The sequence below is a fragment of the Lonchura striata genome, chromosome 3, assembly GCF_046129695.1.
Source record: "Lonchura striata isolate bLonStr1 chromosome 3, bLonStr1.mat, whole genome shotgun sequence".
Lineage (NCBI taxonomy): Eukaryota > Metazoa > Chordata > Aves > Passeriformes > Estrildidae > Lonchura > Lonchura striata.
The window spans coordinates 109,236,004-109,254,148 of NC_134605.1; the positions used below are offsets into that span (position 1 = coordinate 109,236,004).

General features: G+C 40.0%; 1 long non-coding RNA gene across 1 annotated transcript in view; it reads left to right on the top strand.

Moving 5' to 3' along the window:
- Nucleotides 1-254: 254 nt before the first annotated feature.
- Nucleotides 255-18,145, top strand: part of LOC110468948 (uncharacterized) — a 77,143-nt gene continuing 59,252 nt past the window's right edge. Inside the window, exon 1 of the long non-coding RNA XR_013339626.1 lies at nt 255-297. This is a non-coding gene — a long non-coding RNA (uncharacterized LOC110468948). The remainder of the gene's footprint in view (nt 298-18,145) is intronic.

Genomic DNA, 18,145 nt, shown 5'->3' on the forward strand with positions numbered 1-18,145 from the left:
CAGATTTTCTGCATTTCTTATCATCATCAATGCTATTTATTCTTCTGATGAAAAGGATCAATGATGATTTATAACCTCTACCTTCTTGAACTCTTTCAGCTCCACAGCATGTAGTATAGCCAGACTAAATCCTGCTTAATTTTGAGTTATATCTTAGATTTTTTTTTTTTTTTTCAGGAACACTTCCTTTTCCTAAGAAGAAATAGAGGTGCTCACACTGGAGGAGGTAGACATTTGCACTAAGAAAGCTGCATCCTTTGAGGAGGGATTGAATTTACAACTGGACAAGGAAAGCAGGTGGGATAATGAGACTGGATCTTCTTTGCAGAGGCTTCAGTGTAAGCAGCCTTAAATGTGGCCTGGTTAGAAAGGGAAAATATGAGAAAAAGAAAATGCCTGATGGAAAATACTGGCAGAGATATTCCCAGCCAGCCTGGCAGCTGTGAGCCTGGGAACTAAACTCTCATAATGCAAATATCCCTGACAACTACATCTGGCCTCCTTAAAGTACAGCTGGGGTTCCCAGAAGCCAGAGACATCCTGAGATACCATCGATAAGCACAAGAAACTGTAACAGCCATTTATCAGCTGAAAAAGTGGAAACAGTCTGGGGACATGATCATGGTCTGAAAGAACCAAAATTATCATCATCTATTGGCTGGTTCAGGTGAAAAATTGAAATAAAAAACATCCATTGGCTGCTTGAAGTGGTGATGTCCTGTGCCTCCTTATGTCTTTATGATATAAAAAGGACCTAATTTTTATTCAAATTGGAGCCTCTGTTTCTGAGAACTTTTTGTTCTGTATCCCTTCCCTTCCCTTCCCTTCCCTTCCCTTCCCTTCCCTTCCCTTCCCTTCCCTCCCCTCCCCTCCTCTCCCCTCCCCTCCCCGGGAGAGATGTTTGCCAACAATACTTGAAATTTTCCATATCTGCTACAAGTGTTTCTTGTGGCCACATGTTGGACCTCCTCAAAAGGCCTCTAAGGAAGTCTTAGCTGTCTAAGGGGTATCTCAAATCTGAATTTTATACCTGTGTAAGGTAGAAGAGATCCAGCAACTGCCTAGATGAGCACAGGTGGCAGATTCATCTCTGAAAAGGGAAAAAAAAATTGAATTCCCTGAAGTGCTGTAAGTTGCATCACCTGGAAAGCTTCCATAAAACTCTCTGACAAAGTAATACAATTAATGCACCAGAGTGTGATTTTATTGAATGATTAATAAAAAAAAACATATACAAATGCAGGAAGGGATTACCTAAATCTTGGCAATAATTTTTGACTGTGGATGTTCATTCTGAAATGCTCCAGTGAAATGTTACAGTTGGCTTTTTGGGCAGCCAGGGGAGTGGTGGAAATCTGTTCTTCCTTCAGGATGAACTGGGACATGAAGAGAAAATGACAATATTTGGACCTCAACCATATCAAATGAGTCTTCAGATTTTTCATATTCTTATATTTTTTAATATAGTCTTATCTCTGATGTAAATTAATATCAAATTCTATTCCTAAATTGATAGATATGGCTTTTCCAATACAGTGTATGATAACATATAGTTTACCCCATAGCCAGGGCAAATGTTTCCTATTGCTTAATGCTCCATTCTTAGAGATGATACTAGACATGGATATTTATTAGCCATAAAACCTCTGTCAATATTCCAGAAAAGTACTGACTACTTACAGTATTATTCCAGTGATATTGGCTACTGAAACCATTAATTTCTTTTAGTTGGCACTGAATGCACCAAATGATGATAATACAATATGTGACCTCTCCAATGCTTATAAATATTATAGATGCTTTTGCAAAACTTTCAGCACTGTGTCAAAATATTTACTTACTTATTGTGGAATTGAGCTTATAATGAGCTAAAGGATCCTGCCTCATTCATCCAAAATAATTAAAGAGATAGTTGAGTGAAAGCAATTTCTCCCAGCCACCTGCATGAGGAGCATTTGTTGAAATTGCCTTTTTTCTGTAACCAATTATCATGTTGGTTACTGACTGTATCACATTGAACTTCATTAAGCAACAGCTCCTGGATCCTGTAAAACTGAACATGCTTAATTATAATCCAAGTCTACTATGGATCTATGCTTATTATTGCAAATGCATCTTAACTATAAAAATTAGATTTATCAATTGCAGCTTTAATGCTGAATGGAGCAATAGCACAAAGAGATTTTTGTAGCTTGTGTTTGGCTTCACAAGCTTGGAGCTTGTGTGGTTGGGCAGGGAAACACAATATTGACAAGTAAAGGGTGTTTTTGTCACCTTTATACTATCTCTCAAAACTGAGGGTGATATTGCTAGCTGACAACTTTGTCTTGAAGCACTTTCACTAATAAACAACAATTTTGGGAGCAGTGGAACTGAAGATGTGATTTAGCTGGCAGATAAAGACACCAGTACATCATTTTAGAATAGTATAATAGAGTAGTTTGGGTTGGAAGAAACCTTTAAAGGTCATCTAGACCACCACTTGTGCCATGGACACCTTCCACTGTCCCAGGTGGCTCCAGGCCCCATCCAACCTGGCCTTGAACCCTTCCAGGGAAGGGGCAGCCACAACTTCTCTGGGCACCCTGTGCCAACTTTACCAATTCTGCAATTCTGTGATTTATCTGTGTAAATATTGCAGACTTCATAAGAAATATTGACATCATCACAAATGAAAATAAAAGGAGTGGGATAAAATCACTTGAACTGGGTCAGGACACAGCAACAGAGCTCACAACAGAAGTATTATGGCATTCCTGTGAACACAGATGCCTGTATCATAGCTGCTTGATTTCTCTTAGAAGTAAATGGGAGAAAGGGACCGTGACTTGACTCTTACTGGAATATTTAGTATTTCCTGAAGGCTGAAATCTAGAAATACCAGTTTCTTCTTTTAGCCACAATAGGAACATTAGTAGGCTTCCAAAGGGATTTTCACTTTCTTGTTTTCCAGAACTGCAGAAGCTGCACCTTCAGGGTTTACTTCAATGGGAGACTGTGCAAGCAAATTACTTGAACAGTAGAATCTAATAGAGAGCAATTATTCCCTTGTGCTTCCCTCTGAATCATGTTGCAAAAGGACAGATGTTTAAAGAACTAGCTATTCTTTTTTCTATAAGAGAAATTTCATTGAACATCAGCCTGCTAATTATAAATCATAGTCACCAGTATGTCTGTGTGTATATAAATGTGTGTGTATATATATATATACTCAAGTATACATACATGGAGTTTACAGTTTCCTCTTTACTAACATATTAAAGGGTAGTTTTTGTCCTTTTAGTCTCAAATCTTTTAGTTCAAACATTACTTTTTCTTATAAATGTACCCACAAAAGTTTACAACCTATCCTCCCCACAAAAAAATGAAAAAAAACCTCTCAAACCCCTCAAACCACATTTTCAAGATCATTTTTGGTAGAGACTTTCTTTCCTTCCAGATTCACCATCATTCTTCATTGCCTTAATGTGGAGAATAGTTCCTTCCCAAACCTGTTTTATTTTTTTTTGATTTGGGCTGCAATCACTGCAATGACACACGTAGCAAGAGGCCACTCACCCTCATGGCAAAAAACTTACCTGATGTGGGAAATTTCTGGATGAACAAGCATCATAATTTAGACTCTTGATTTTTTTTGTTTTTGGTTTTTTTTGTTTGTTTGATTGTTTTGGGTTTTTTTGTTTTGTTTTGTTGTTTGTTTTTTTTTTGTGGTTTTTTTTTTTTTTTTTTTTTTTTTTTGTTTTTAATTCTGCTGCTGGGAAGAAAGAAAAAAAAACATTAAAACCCCCACTAAATTGACTACCAGTGCCACTCCTTATAAAAAAACTCAAGGAAACACAATTTAAAAGGAGATACCATCACCTCTGTCAGCAATGTGGTGCTCCTAGGACATAGGAACAAGTGTGAGGTAGGAGCAGTGACTAAATCACTGAGGTGGAAAAGGAACATCAGATATCCTGGCTGAGGTCTTGCTTGTTTGGATGAATGTTCTATGGAGGCATTGACACAAAGAATAATAATATAGTCATATAATCCAATGTTCTACTCATTGTGAATTGAGCAGGAATTTTCTCAATGAGAAAAGTTAGTCTCTGACCCAAATCTTGGAGTTCTTGTCTCTAATAAGGCTTTAAAAAAACTTTAGTAATGAGATATTTCTGTTTAAAAAGTAATTTATTTAGTAAGGCATTATTAATCTTTTCCTGTTTCTATATATACAGAAATATCATCCACATATTTTATAGCTGAAGATCCTCAAGATATTATGACTTTCTTTTATGTAGAAAATGAGATATGGCTGATATCAAGGTTTGATAACCAGAACAGTAATGTTAGCGGGCAGACTAGATGACTTTTAAAGGTTCTTTTTCTACCCAAGCCATCCTATTATTCTAAGTTCAAAACAAACAGCTTTTATTACCTGGATAAGTGTGTTCACACCTACAAAGAAATTATAAAAATGCCAAAACTCTTGTTATCCTGGTAATTAAATTTATCTCACCTCAGTGTTGATCATGATTTTAACTTTGGCCAGTCAATGATTTTGAGACAGGAAAATTTAAATTGTGTCTATTTTTAAGTATCAACTTGATTTCTCAAAATTCAGTGCAAGAAAAACAGAGCCTCTTCTTGCTTAATCACACAAGAAAACTGCTTGGATAAACCTCTCCAGCTGCAGATTTATATGATTTTTTTTATAAAAGTGGTGAAGTGGTGGAGTCACCATTCCTGGGAGTGTTCAGAAAATGAGCAGATGTGATATGTTTCATGGTGATACTCAGTCAAAGGTTGGACTTCATGATCTTGGAAGTTTTTTCCCAGCCTTAATGATTCTGTGATTCTCTTCTGTAATTAGAACTAGGAGGTGTTTTAAGGGATTAGTCCATTATAAAGTTTTGCTCCAGAGATAACAAAATCTCATTTATGTTTTAAACAAAGCCAGTGGGTGTTGGCACACACTTTGTTTAACTGATAAAGTATTTGGCATATATAAATTGGAACTTACAAAGAATCACTGGTTATATTTTAAAAATTCTGTTTTCCAACTCCTCTTGCTAATCCTAAAGTAATTTCAGAGCTGTAGATGCCTCTGTTTTGTAACAATAAAATTCCCCAGAGGCTGGTACACCATAAAACAAACAAGCAGATAAATATCCATTTCATAGAATCACAGAAGAGTTAGTGCTGGAATTCATGTCTGGGTTCAGGTTTGACTCACAAACATGCCATTCCACTGCCCTGTCTTTTAAGGAAGCAGACCTCGTAATCATGCTCTGAACGTGCTTTTTGTGTAACACAGAGACTGTACTCCACAGGGAATCCTGGGTGCTATTTTAATGAAATAAAGTGTAATTAATGTAATAAATGTCAGCAACAGAAGCTCCTGGATTCCGCTGGCAATGTTCCACTTCCTCATGGCACCTCAGTGACTAAAATACATTGAAAAAAAATGTGTAGGGAAAGGGCTGTGTTTCTTTTCGTCCTGAATGAAAGGTCAAATATTTGGTGTTTTCAACCCCAGCACAAACAACTTCTGCTTTTGACTCCTGATCTATTTTCATCCTGGTGTCCCTGCAGAAACTTGTCCCTTTGTTTCTTGCTCAGTGCCCAACTCAAGTGAAAGGGATTCAGTATTGCAGTGAGGATGAATAAAATAACATTAGCAAGGTGCTCAGCAGAGTGAGTAGATATTAGGAAAGAGAGGAAATATGGATCATTGACCAGGGCTTCCCATTTAATTGTAAAGTTTGGTTAATCTGTAACGACCTTATCCTTTCTGGAAGAGCTGCTTTATTCTAATGTCATTTTACTTCCATGTAGCCATATTATACTCTGTGCCTATATCACTCTATATAGCAGTAAAATACTGTGTCTACATAAATATAGATATTTATACAGAGAAACAGGGAGAGCAAGAGAGAGGATGTTTTTGACAACTACTAGAATTTACTCAAATATTCCTCCGGTACAATGAAGTCTGGATGAATGGTTCTTCATGTTAAATCCTTCTAGAAAACCTGAGCCTCTAAAAAAAAAGTAAGCAATACGTTTTATTGTATTAAAATCAGAATATTAGCCGTTCAATCATGATTAAATTTAAGAAAAAATAGTGAAAGTCCTCCTATCCTATGACTTTAGTGATATTTTTTTCCATCCTCCCATTTTCCTCTCATTTTAACATATCTATGCTATAGCTAAATTTCAACTCATTGTTTTGAGCCTATTTCTAAGCATATATCTCTAGTATAGAGGCTGAGAATTCAACATCTGTAGAATTACTTAAACCAGGATCCATTTCCTCTACTTTAGACATGGGTTGTAAAGCCCTTTTAAATTCTTCATATTCTTCTTTTTACAGTCATGGAGAGAGAACTCCTGGTTGCAATTAATCTCATCCTAACTGGATGGTTAATAAAATTTATGTACATCAATTTAAATTTTCTCTCAGTTTTAGTTCAGTCAGTGTTCAGAAAAGAGCTCCTGTAGACTGGCAGCAGTATTACTGTAAAAAAACTATTTCCTGGAGCACATCTGATTTTGTTTCCTGTATTTCTCTGTCCAGCTAAAGAAAATACATCTGGAAGACTCAAAAAAAAGGGAATGAGGCAACTCTGATTTTACCAACCATATTTTCTTCCAAACTGAGACCAGTCCCTTTTTTCAATGAATCCACATGCCTTGATCTGGGTTTTATCATAAAGAGGAAAGTCAAACAGGTGCAGAAACCACTGCAATTTAATTATTTTACTACACAATACTTAATTAGAAAGGTAAGGCAAGTCTTGGAGCAGTATCAGTCTCTGCCACATAGGCTGTACGATGCACCCCACTGTGCGTACACACATCCAAATACAGATGTTCAGGAGCACTTGTACTCACTTGAAATACTGTGTTTGTAACTGTTAGTGATTTCTCCAAGGCTGTTGTGGCATCTTAAATCTTTTTCCTACACCTTATACGCAGTTGATTTGACATGTCTTAGGCAAAAAATTCGCATTTTGCGGCTGTGACAGAAGTGTGAAGGTTTTTATGGAGATCGATGTAATGATGGGTGACAAGAAGGATCAGTGGGGTTCTGAATGAAGATGTGGATTTGCAGGAAGTTTCAGGGATGTGAAGGGGGGCTTGGAGGTGAGACCAAGAAGTTATGATGAAGATTTGAAGAGCAGTGAATGATTTCAGGAAGATATTCCATGGTCAAAGCTGCGTTTCCCACTTCCTGTCCTTTCCTTAACTTCCCCCTGACAGCTGATCACACTGTGAAGTTGCAGGGCACCACAGAACACTCAGGTGACTGACAGTCTCTTTGACTCCAAAAAGCACCTTCTATCTCTAACATTCCTTTATAGGAATGTAGAATCATAGTATGATTTAGACTGGAAGGGACCTTAAAGATCATCAAGTGACAACCCCTGTGCCATGGGCAGGGACATCTTCCCCTATCCCAGGTTGCTCCAAGCCCCACCCAACCTGGCCTTGAACACTTTCAGGGATGGGGCAGCCACAGCTTCTCTGGGCAACCTGTGCCTGGGCTTCAAGACTCTAATTTTCAAATATATCTTTTTCATATTTCATCTAACACTTTCCTCCTTCAGTTTAAAACAATTGCTTCTTGTCCACTTCTCCCGTTTCTGGCACTAGAAGCCCTCATGAAAAGACTCTCTTTGCCTTATAGGAAAAGGACCTCTGGACCCTCTGCAACAGGTCCATGCCTTTGCTATACCAGGGAACCCAGATCTGGGTGCAGTGCTCCAGGTGTGGCTCTCACAAGAGTGGAGTAGTGGGGGAGCAGCCCCTTCCTTGACCCTCTGGCCACACTTCTTGTGGTGTAGCCCAGAAGGCAATTGCCCAGGATTGACACCCTGGGAGTCTTGATTTTCCATCACTCCAGAGAAGACTGGGAAAGGATCTGCCTGGTCCTGCCTTAGGACAGTGGAATGGGGAGAAGGGATGCAGGCAAAGCCTGGAACAGCCCTGGGAAACTGGGCTCAGGGCAGGAGAAGGCACAGCAAAGACAATGGCACTGCTGAGAGGGACACAGAAATGTCTCTAGACACTTGTTCTACTGTAAGGCAGCAGAAAGAGAAAGAGACATTTGTCTTGGAGTTCAAAATCTGGATTTTTTTCCTACATAATCTCAACCTCCAAACAGTTCAGGAGGCTGAAAGCCTACTTAGACCTGATGAACTCCAGAATCTAGTGCAATTTGTCTGTTATTCATTAGGATTTGATAAATTGCATAATAAGATAAGAATAACTCCCAAAAGTTTCATTGCATTCAGGGCCACATTCTGGAAATGGCAGCAAACATAGCTCAGGTTCCTGGTGCAATAGGTGATCTCAGCCCCATCCTCTGACGTAAATCTTGACAAAAATAAAAATTTGGTCAAAGGGGAAAGATGGTTGTGTTAAGCTTTTCCCATTGTGCCTTCAGCTGAAAGATGTGGAAAACTTACACTGAATAACAAGAGACAAGGGAAACATTGTACAGGAGATCAGTCCTGTAACTCAGAGAAAGTTAAAAACAAACAAAAAACCACCCCCCCCCCCAAAAAAAAACCAAAAAAAAACCAAACAAACAAAAAAAAAAAAAACCAAACACCAAACAAACAAAACAACAACAGCAACAAAACCAACAAAAATCAGCATCTGGAATTATTTCATGTCTGACTCTTTTAAATGGAGGAGGCCAAGTTCCAGGGCCCAGTATGTCACATACCAAAGCATTCATGTATCCAGCTTCACATCATGGGATCAGAACATGGATATCTAGCCAGATGCCTGGACTATTTGGCAGTGGTAGTTTCATCAGCTTCCACTGGTTCATTTGCTCTCAGCAGAGCCAGACTAACCAGCAGTGTTCACCCAGCACAAATCCATGGCGGATTAGGTGATGTGTTCCAGCACTGCTCAGGAGCCACAGAATGACAGATTAGCCACTTCCATAGCCACTGGAAAGCAGGACACAGGTTTTCAACACTTAAAACGTCATGTAGAAAGTTGTGGAAGCAGAATTAAACTGAACAGCTTAAATAACAGACACACCCAAACAAAGGGAGAAGATCCAGTGTGGAATCACAAAATCACAGAATGTGTAAGGTTGGAAGAGACCACTGGTGGGTTTATCTGATCCAACCTCCCTGCTCAAGCAGGGTCATTCCAGAGCACAATGCCCTACTCATTATTGTCCACTTCACAGTAATGGATTCCCTTTCTTATTTGAATCACATTTTGATTCAAATTCTGCCAAAGGCATCAATGAAGCTTTCTGTATCCAAGGCCAAGGCCTCTGATACACAGACACCCTGCATGAAGGCCTTGTAATTACATGAGGCATCTAAATACTCTTAAGTAATTTTTAGGACAACAAAATTAATGCCCAAGAAAGCTCTGAGATTAACTTATTCTTAGTTATCCATTCCTCAAGGAATGCTGGGTTAAATGCAGTGGTGTGGAATAAGAAAATCTGTATTCAAAGACTACACATGTGTTGTTTGATGCCACACCATTGTGCTTAATCCTCTGTTCAGTAAATCATGCTGCAAAAATAAATTGGCATAAAATAAAATATATTCTGAAAAGAAGTAGGAAGTTCCTCCTGACTGACAGCGGCTTGCAATGCCAGGGCTTGTTCTATATTCATACTTACAAAATGCAGATTATATTTCTCTCATGCTGGCAAGCCAATTTATAAGCTTCACTGCTTTTGGCATTCACTAAATTTTTGTCATACCTCCCTAATATGCCTTAAGGGTACTTGTTGATACCAAGAATTGAAACAAAGCTTATGCTTTTGGTTGCCAAGTCACTTCAGCCAGATGGAAACATAAATCTGGAGCCAGAAAATATTATTACTGTTATTTGAATTTGGAATGTAAATGGTGGCTTTGTCTTTACCATGTAAATGTTTCTTCTGTTGTAGAAAAGTCTAACATGAGAAAATATCTATCTCCTTCAGGCTTCCTTTGTTGCTGTCCTAGCAAGCTGGCTTGAATATGTTGTGAGGTCTATAACCCAGTTATAAAACAAATAAATAATAAATGAATTTTCCATGTCCCTTTATGGAATTTATTTTCTCTTCAGCTGAAGAAGGAATAACAATGAATAAAGGGTCCATGACAAAGCCAGACAAATCACAGCAGAGTACTGCACATGTATTTAACACAGAAGGATGAACATCCCTAATATTTCATCTTGATGCCTTTAAATCAGGCTGTCTTTACAGAATATCTATTCTCATGCAGCTTCAGGGGGGTTTAGGATGATACAGTGGTATATTGATATTGAGATATTATTGCTGTACTGCACAAAATATGTCAGAAATTGTAACCATCCCTTTATAAATCTATAAAATTCCAAAGTCAACAGTAAAGGTCTTCATTTGGGATTGTGCTCAGGACAGCTGTAAAATAGCAGTACTTTCTGATTGTTTGTGACCTTCTTATATAAATGTTATTTTTCTCCATATTTTATCTTGGAAGGTTTTATGAAAGGAGAAAAGTGATGTGAAATGGAGAGCAATGTATCACTGCAACAAATGAACTACTTCAATAAAAGGAGTTGTTTCCTCTATTTGAAATAAAAATGACACTGACATACTGTTCTGAACATCAAGAGCTTTTTTTTTTTTTTTTTCTGTATTTACTCCTGAGACAGGAAATGAAAATTATCTTCAAAATACAGTAACTTAATAAGCCAATATGTGCCATTTGAATGGCAAAGTCACAGAAACTGAGATTGTTTTGGGTTGGAAGGAACATTAAGGATCACCTATTTCCTAACTCCCTGCCATGGGCAGGGATACCTTTCACTAGGCCAGGATGCTCCAAGCCCCATCCAACCTGGCCTTGAACACTTCCAGGCATGGGGCAGACCCAGTTTGCAGTGCAATGCTGTGTATTATTTAACAGAATCTACCTGGGTGTAACAGAGCTAATCTGATATTAGTGTCAGCTGAGAGAGCCTTCAGGCAGCTGCTCTTACATCAGGCCAGTCAGTGCAGCCCCATCCTGGTGCAGCAGATGCTCCTTATGCCCTCCAGCAGATATTAATCAGATTAAGTTGACAGTTCCAGCCATTCTGACTACAGTATCTGCTTCCCCTGTTTTACAGCAAGCAGCAGTGAAATAACCAGGTTTGTTAAACTTTCCCCAGTTGTGGGACAAGTCCAGACTTCTCTGCAGAGGGATGACTCTCACGAAAGGTCCCATATTTTCTTCTGTTGTGGAACTGCCCATGGAAATAAAAACCACAGATGGGCCACACTGTAGGAAACACCAGTCTCCTGATCGAAATTTTGCAATTTTCTCTTCTGTCCAGCCCAGTGAGACTGCAGAGAAGCAGCTCTCAGGGTGCCCAGGGAGCGCCTTTTGCTTTGGGATCACATGAGTACCGATATTGCTGAAAGAAACCAACACAAAGGCCCTTTTTTTAATTATTATTTTGATTTTTTTTTTTTTTTTTTTTTTTTTTTTTGTGGCTATATCTGTGGCTGTCTGTCTTCATGTGGGATAAGTTTTCTGTTCTGTAAAAATCCTTGTTCCCCAAAGCTCTGGAGTTCCTGCGCGGTTCTGTTCTGTGTGTGCGAGCACTGCGGGTTTCAGTAGCTGAAAGTGCGGGTGTCAGCAGCTAAAAGTGCGGATTTTAGCAGCTAAAAGTGCGGGTTTCAGCAGCTAAAAGCACCATCTAGTGGCGCCGGGGGAGTTTACGGGGAACGGAACAATTCTGGTTTGCTTGGAAAATCGTCAAATTTTGAAAAGGCCTCTAAGAAGCCTCTAAGGTATCTACATGTTTTTTAAACACTTCCAGAAATGGTGACTCCAGCACTTCCCTTGGCAGCCAGTTCCAATGCTTAACCACCTTTTCAATGAAGAAATTGTTTCTAATGTCCAGTCTAAATATCCCTGGCACAATACGAGGCCATTTGCTCTTGTTCTCGCTCCTGTTCCATGGGAGCAGAGCCCGAGCCCCAGCTGGCTGCTCCCTCCTGTCAGGGAGCTGCAAAGAGCAGGAAGATCCCCAGGTCTTTGTTCCTCATGGCTGAACAGCCCCAGCTCCCTCAGCTGCTCCTCCTCAGACCTGAGCTCCAGCCCCTTCCCCAGCTCCATTCCCTTCCCTGGACACGCTCCAGCCCCTCAGTGTCTGTCTCATCATGAGGAGCCCAGAACTGAATCCAGAACTTGAGGTGTGGCCTCAGCAGTGCCCAGCACAGGGGACAGTCCCTGCCCTGGCCCTGCTGGTCCATGGCTGCTACAGCTCAGGTGCCTTCGGCCTTCTTGGCCACCAGGGTACACCTAGGTTATGTTCAGCCACTGTCACCAACACTTTCAGATAATTTTCTGGCTTTCCAGCCACTCTGGCCCAGCCTGTAATGCTTCAGGGGTTGTTATGACCCAAAAGCAGAACCTGGCACTTCTCCCTGTTTGAGGTCCTGCAGTTTGGAGATGATAAACTGAAGTCAGAGACAGCAGAAGTTTCATCACCTTCCTCTGGTGTTTCTCTCCTTGGCTGCTGTTGAAAGACGCTTCATTCATGAAAGACAAGCTTGCAGGATGCACAGAAGAGCAAACCCTGCTTCACTGCAGATTCTACACCTTGCTGTCCCCCACAGCACTCTTTTGACTCCTCAGAAACAGGATAGTGACAGTTTCATGCTTTTCTCCCAGAACCTGCCAGTAAATGCTTCTGTCAGAACTTAGATACTGCACAGAGGAAAGGTTTCAAGCCAAAGGAATTGTCCTGCTCTTTTCTGCCCACTCACCACTGCCCAACCCCTCATCCTCCCATCCCCCAAGACTCAGTCATGGGATCGTTAAACCTAAAATCAAAATAATTCAGGACAAAAATCTTCCAAGACCATAAAGTCCAACCTTCATATTAGGCTTCACAACAGGATATGTTATTACTGGTGGCAAGACATATCTACAAACACAGCACTCAGCTTTGGTCTGCACCTTTCCCCAGCTGGCAGCCTGACTGACCAAACCCCTTTACTTCTACCCCAACAAACTTATGGATTCACCTGTCTTACAGGAGACTCATTCTCCAGAAACACATATGGAATGGTTTGAGTTGGAAGGGACCTTAAATAAGGTTGTTCATCCAGTTCCAGCCCCCCTGCCGTGGGCAGGGACAGTTTCCACTACACTACCTTGCTCCAAGCCCCATCCAAGCTGCCCTTAAGCCCTTCTGGACATGAGGCAGCCACAGCTTCTCTTAGCAACCTGTGACAGGCCCTCACCACCCTCAAAGGGAAGACTTTTTTCCTAATATCTAATCTAAATCTCTCCTTCAGCTTAAAGCCATGCCCTCTTGTCTTATTGCTATATCACTACATCTGTCCTGTCATGGTGTCTCACTTCTATTGTGTAGGATTTTCCACCCATTTCCCATCCCTGCCTCTAAAATGATGCAGTCCTAAGGCACCTAGAGGTTAATACTGGAATGATGAAACTAAGCAATTGGGTAGCAAATTAATGAAGGAAAAGAAGGGCAGGAACCAGAAGCCAGGCCTTCATCACCTGAGTTTATGCACACTGCTTTGTCAGACTTGAAGGCACATGCATTAAAATTTCTATCAAGCAGGTGTCCCTATCCACGTAACTGATCCATCTCCCTGCCTTTATCCACTTCCCTGGATATTGCATCATGCATTGCCCCTGTCACTTTTTATTACCAGCCTTGCTTCCTGCTGATTGGAAACATCAAGGGTCAGCTTCAAATGTTGAGATCATTAATAAACATGCAATTGGGATCATTATTAAACTTGTGAGGTCCCAGAAATTCCCTTCCCCTCTCCTTCCCTCCCCCCGCCTTCTCTGATGCATTTATGCATTTTCAAGTGCTGTGTTACTGTATTTTGTACAGGAAAAGTGCAAAAGGATTTCTGCTTGGTGCTGGAACTGAGAGTAGTGGTGAAGTTGTTCTAACAAAAGTATTGGCTATGGAATAATTCCAGTTTTTCTCCCAGTCATTTTCAGTCTCAGTAAAAGATCCAGCACATTCCTCACCTGATCACACACAGCATTTTGGAGTCAGCCTCATTTCAATGACTTGGGCTTTGTTTCTTCAGCAAAAGATGTCAAAATCTCATGGAAATCAATAGTCTCACCAGTCCAGGGAACTTCTACTGCAGAAAAGTCTTCTTTTCTGTAATCCATGTCCAGCTACTGGACTAAGACAAATTAAGAAAATAAAATGAAGATGCCCTTCAGGACTGACAATCCATTAATTTTGATCCTTGCCTGTTGGCTGCCCCAGTGGTAGGTCAGTTCCTTTATGGAGATATGATTTGAAATTGTGATAACAAAATCAGTTATAATAAATGACATATGTTAAGAACATATACAGTCCTTATTTTTCATATAAAATGCAGGAGGAATGTACCTTGCTTGCTTGCTATTTTTATAAAAATATTTAGAGTTGTCTTAAATCTAAAAATATTTAAATAGAATATTTCTGTTCATATGACAGTTATATAATTACAACAGGACATAATTAACACTTGGACAGATTAACTTAATTAAGAAGCTCCTGGTTACATATTTTTAAAAGGTTGCATTTGCCATACCTGAAGAAAATGATTTCTTCTTTCTCTGTAATACTCCATATCTGGTAGGTGGGTTAGGTTTTTGGCTAGCTAAATCTAATCAGCAGTGCAAAAATCAGTCAAAAAAAGCAGTCAAGTTACCTTTAAAATACTGAGACAGATACACTCCTTGGTGATATAAGCCTGGCCAAGTGGCATCTCTTAAGCTTCTTGTAACTCTTTTTGGGGTGAAAAAGCAGGTCTTGGAGCATAAACAACAACATGAGTAACAGTAATTAATGACTGTGGTCTCTAAGCCCAGCTGGAAGTGTGAACTGAGGCGACATTTGTGTGAAACTGCAGCTCCTGCCTTCTGCTGATTTACAGAATCGGAGCCAGGGAATAAAAGGAACTTGAAGGGGTAAGGATGGGGTGATGAGAGAGGAGGAAGGGGGAACAAGGGATTCAGGAAAGCATTTTGGTGGAAGGGCATTCCAGAATCAGGACAGTAATGCTCCTGATACAATATATTTTCCTGGCTTTTCACTGGGAAAGATTGGCTATGTCCCAGCTGAACTGCTTTCACTTGTGCAAGAGAGCAGTACCCTGGTCCCAAACCTGCTAACATAATTCAGGAAGGAGCAAACTTATTACTCAGGAAAACAACCTATTCCAAATCTGTGTTTGTCTTTAAGCTGCTGCAGGTGACAGCAGTTAAGCACATTCCTGACTGGGGAGGTACACACATCCTGAGAAGCATACATAGATCTTAGATTTTGCTTGAATTTTTTTCTGAATCCAAGTTTTTTGTTTTATTAGTACTGTTACAATATCATGTGTGTAGCTTTACAAGCAAAGATGAACCCAGCACACAGAGAATGGAGAGGCAGAAAAACCAGAGCAAAACATGAAGATCATCAGTTCATGCTGACTTCATCTGCAGAATTTTACCGAACATTTAAATTAAATTAATCCTCATTTTGGGTTGCTTAATTCTTGTGATCTTTGCCTTAGCAACCCTTTCTTTCCTTTTTCATTCTGCTTTCCCATTGTAGTGAAACATGCAAATTCTGATACAGAACAATCTGATTTCTTTGAAACCCTAAAGTCTGCTGACAAGACAGGTTAATGCTGATTTGTCAATAGCTCATATCTGATGCATGGAGAAAATGCAGATATAAGATAAAATATGATGACTTAAGAGAAAGATTGAACTTAATCTGCTCTGTCTGGGTGTACAGACAGACATCTGAAGTTTCAAAGTGCTCTCTCAAAAACATTTCTCCAGACAACACATAATCTTTAGAGGTGTGAAAATAATCAAGGAAAATATTGGGAAATTCATAGTAGAATGGATTAATATAGCTCAACCATATGCCACAGAATAGTATGAAGTGAGGTGGGATCCTTCTATAAGAATCATCACTTCAGGTGAGTGTGGATCCTCTCTGGAATGTGCTAAAATAAGGGATATTTAAAATCTAGACAAAAAAATTTATTACATACAGATTGGCTAACCATGCAGGTTGGAGTAGAAAAGATCCTTTGAATCCTATAAAAGCAAAATGCAGAATTAGCAGAGAAAAAAATCGCTTCAGCTGCTCCTCCCATCATCACTGCCCAGCATCACGTGTATTGCTACATCACATCACACACTGGTCATGAAAACACAGAAGCTTTCCCTGTGCCAGCCCTCTCCTATGTTGTCTACCCATGGGGTGTGTGGACAAACAATTGACTCACCAAAATTAATTTAATATTATAGTTGAAACTATAAAATAAAATTTTTCTTTGGAAAGGTAAAGATTATGTGGAAATAAATGCACCAGGTTTCACAACTAAAGGCCATAGATAAGGAAGTTCTGTCTCAAAAAGATGTCTTGAAAACCTGATCTGATGGATAAATTGACTGATTGGTTAATTATTCATTTTATGTGCAGCTTTGTTAAGAAAAGAACAGCATATTCTTTGTCCTGTCAGCACTCAGTCTAGGATTCTGACTCTTAGAGGGTTTAGGCACTTGACTCCTCTACAGCTGTTGAAAAACAGTAGCTGGAATCAAACCTGAGTGTTAAATACCTGCTGAGTCTTTGGTACTTGCATAGTTCAGGGGAGGAATCTGGGCAGAAAAGCCCAGTTTCAAAAAGGAGGCACCACAGAAGTTGAATACTATTTTATGGGGAAGGAGCTATCTGACTTGGCTTCATTACAGATTCACACATTCAATCACACCAACATCACTTTTCAAATACCATCTCTTACAAATGGATGTTGTTAACTTTCCCCGACAGTAAAGGCACAGCATGTGATTTTCATCCATCAGAGGAAGCTTAATAAATCAACCAGTACATTACAGCTTCGCGCCAAGTTAGCACCTTCATCATGGAATGAAATTAGCAAAGCAAATACACTGGCTAATTGTGAAATATGCTAATTACCAGCTCAACCCGTGAAATAAGGCATGAGTGATGTGTGACGAGCTTTGTACAGAGTCGTGAACGCTTGGAAATGCGACACTTAAATAAAGTCTAAAACTGCTTATGCAGAGAGAAAGGAGAACAGACAGGGCTAGGGAACAGGCATGGTGGAAAAATATTTTCATAAGAAGTTTGAAACCTTTTCGCTTCTGCTACTCTCATGGGATTATAGGCCAGGAGCAGGGAAAAGCACTGATAACAGGCTACAGACCATTTTCCATCTATTTCACACCAATCTGAATCTATTCAAGGTCATTACCAAAGAGAACTGAGCTACCAGTTTGGGATGAATTCACAAGTTGGCACAGTTTGACTTGAAGTCAACAGCGTGGTGGTTTTCCATTGGTAGAGATTTTGTTCTTTTATTTGATGAATTCAGACTCTTTTGCTCACCAACCAGGCACTGACAGTTGGGCTTTGCAAATGTCTTCATTTTTGAGAACAGGAAGATGATTCACCAGCCTAGGGCTTTCTCTGCCATTCACCTTGGCTCTTATGGAGACTCTTATTTTCATTTCTACACAAATCTCCTATTTGTGTTTTTGTACTTGTCTTCTAAATTATGTAGTGTTTTCTCTATTAAAACTCCTCCTCCCCAGATTTTCATCCTGCTACAGGAAGGGAAAAAAGGCTCTGAGGGAAGGATAAAGTCTTACTGTGGTTCATCAACAAGGGAAGATTTCAGAGATGCAGAGAATGAGCCATTTTATAGTTTTCCATTTAGTGCCCAACAACAGCTCTTCCCTCTGCTCTGCTCTTGTGCAACCCCACCTGCAATACTGCGTCCTGCTGTGGGGCCCATGCACAAAACGGATGCTCACTTGCAGGAACGAGGCTAGAGGAGGCCACCCATATGCTCAAAGGGCTGTCTCTGCTGTGGGAAGTGGCTGAGTGAGTTGGGGTTGTTCAGCATGGAGAAGGCTCTGGAGAGAACTTTAAAGCCCATTCCTGCACCTAAAATGGCTCAATGAGAACTGGATAGGGACTTTTTGTAAGGGCATTCAGCGACAGAACAAGACCAAATAGCTTTAAGGTGGGAGAGGGCAGGTTTGGGTTAGATACTAGGATGAAATTCTTCCCTGTGAGGGTGGTAAGGGCTGGGCACAAACTCCCAACAGCAGCTGTGGCTGCCCCATCCCTG